The sequence below is a fragment of the Camponotus vicinus genome, unplaced genomic scaffold, assembly GCF_025532165.1.
Source record: "Camponotus vicinus isolate PSW18456_S1 unplaced genomic scaffold, iyCamVici1.0 SCAF_31, whole genome shotgun sequence".
Classification (NCBI taxonomy): domain Eukaryota; kingdom Metazoa; phylum Arthropoda; class Insecta; order Hymenoptera; family Formicidae; genus Camponotus; species Camponotus vicinus.
The window spans coordinates 2,501-5,000 of NW_028141969.1; the positions used below are offsets into that span (position 1 = coordinate 2,501).

The 2,500-nt window shown below is 58.7% G+C and overlaps 1 non-coding gene across 1 annotated transcript in view; it reads left to right on the forward strand.

Annotated features, from left to right (window-relative positions):
- The first annotated feature begins 2,198 nt into the window (after positions 1 to 2,198).
- Positions 2,199 to 2,500, forward strand: part of LOC145969566 (small subunit ribosomal RNA) — a 1,921-nt gene continuing 1,619 nt past the window's right edge. Inside the window, exon 1 of the ribosomal RNA XR_014438171.1 lies at positions 2,199 to 2,500. This exon is cut by the window's right edge and continues 1,619 nt beyond it. This is a non-coding gene — a ribosomal RNA (small subunit ribosomal RNA).

Here is a 2,500-nt window from a genome sequence, read left to right on the forward strand (position 1 = left end):
CCCGAGAGCCTTCCCGTAGGTACCGCCCGGCCACGGGTCGTAGATACCGCCCGAGAGCATTCTCGTAGGTAACGCCCGGCCACGCTTCGTAGATACCGCCCGAAAGCCCTCTCGTAGGTACCGCCCGGCTACGCTTCGTTGGTACCGCCGAGAGCGGACTTGGTGCGTGGCGAGTCGCGCCGACGCCGTAGGTACCGCCCGAGAGCCTTCTCGTAGGTACCGCCCGGCCACGCGTCGTAGATACCGCCCGAGAGCATTCTCGTAGGTACCGCCCGAGAGCCGTCTCGTAGGTGCCGCCCGTCTACGCTTCGTAGGTACCGCCGAGAGCGGACTTGGTGCGTGGCGAGTCGCGCCGACGCCGTAGGTACCGCCCGAGAGCCTTCTCGTAGGTACCGCCCGGCCACGCGTCGTAGATACCGCCCGAGAGCATTCTCGTAGGTACCGCCCGGCCACGCGTCGTAGATACCGCCCGAGAGCCGTCTCGTAGGTGCCGCCCGTCTACGCTTCGTAGGTACCGCCGAGAGCGGACTTGGTGCGCGGCGAGTCGCGCCGACGCCGTAGGTACCGCCCGAGAGCCTTCCCGTAGGTACCGCCCGGCCACGGGTCGTAGATACCGCCCGAGAGCATTCTCGTAGGTAACGCCCGGCCACGCTTCGTAGATACCGCCCGAGAGCATTCTCGTAGATACCACCAGGCCACGCGTCGTAGATACCGCCCGAGAGCATTCTCGTAGGTACCGCCGGGCCACGCGTCGTAGATACCGCCCGAGAGCCGTCTCGTAGTTGCCGCCCGGCTACGCTTCGTAGGTACCGCCGAGAGCGGACTTGGTGCGTGGCGAGTCGCGCCGACGCCGTAGGTACCGCCCGAGAGCCTTCTCGTAGGTACCGCCCGGCCACGCGTCGTAGATACCGCCCGAGAGCATTCTCGTAGGTACCGCCCGACCACGCTTCGTAGATACCGCCCGAGAGCATTCTCGTATGTACCGCCCGGCCACGCGTCGTAGATACCGCCCGAGAGCCCTCTCGTAGGTACCGCCCGGCTACGCGTCGTAGGTACCGTCCGAGAGCATTCTCGTAGGTATCGCCCGGCCACGCGTCGTAGATACCGCCCGTGAGCGGTCTCGTAGGTGCCGCCCGGCTAAGCGTCGTAGGTACCGCCGAGAGTCGGCTTGGTGCGTCGCGTGGCGCGCCGAGGCCGTAGGTACCGCCCGAGAGCGGTCTCGTAAGTACCGCTCGCGGCTTATTTCGTAGGTGTCGCCCGGAATTTGGAATAAATTTTTAATATATATAATCGTGGCAAAATCATAACTTTAGTCGTTATTTAACGTTGCCTTCGTTCTCCGAACACGTCCCGGGCACTCGCGTCTATCGGCGATCGCGCCCGTATGCCGCCGGCCTATCGACCGTGCGTCGCCGACCGCCTGGGACGTCGGTTGGGTACTATAAGAGGTACATCGCGCTCGGCGCGTCTAAACGAGTCGGTCGCGAACGAAACGGGCCGGAGCGCGTTCTGCGCGTCTCTGGCGGCTCGTTCCTTCGCGAATCGTCTCAAACACACTTTTTACAAGCACAGCATTGCCACGAGTCGGTGTCGCAAGACCGAATGGCTCTTATGTGGCGCGCACGCATCTGGTGTGTTGGCCGCGCGATTCGCTCTCGTCTTGGACGGAAGCAGCTGAGTCGTCGCGCTTACCGAACGCTTACTCCACGAATACGAGTGGCGGAGGAGAGAGATCTCTCTCTTCCCGCTCGCCTTGTACGCCATAGCGAAATAAAACTACGCGTGCCTTAAACGCATGCGATAGAGACAAATTTATCCTCGACGTCTAAGCAATCGGCATCGTCGATCTAGCGTCAGGGTGAATCGGCGCGGTCTTCGCGACCGTGCCGTTTATATTATATATGGGAGAATAAGAATCAATGATCTTTTAAAGAGAGCATTTTATATAAAATGCACGTGTTGCAGTTTGTGTATTATAATATTAAGTTTTGTGGAGACGAATGATATTTTGAAAACGCTTGGCTATTTCGCCAAGACGATTTTCATAAAATACAGAGTACAGAGTTTCGCCGACCGGCCAACGAAGGCCGGCGGCGGCGAGAGAGCTTATAACAGCGCGCGACGGGTCCTCGCCTCTCGAGGCGTGGGCTCGCTCGCGAGTTACCGCTCTCCCGAGAGCGCGTAACCGAACACGAAGCTCCCTGGTTGATCCTGCCAGTAGTCATATGCTTGTCTCAAAGATTAAGCCATGCATGTCTCAGTGCATGCCGAATTAAGGTGAAACCGCGAATGGCTCATTAAATCAGTTATGGTTCATTAGATTGTACCCACATTTACTTGGATAACTGTGGTAATTCTAGAGCTAATACATGCAAAACAGAGTCCCGACCAGTGATGGAAGGGACGCTTTTATTAGATCAAAACCAATCGGTGGCGGGCGGCTCGCCGTTCGTCCACCGTTTATTTTGGTGACTCTGAATAACTTTGTGCTGATCGCACG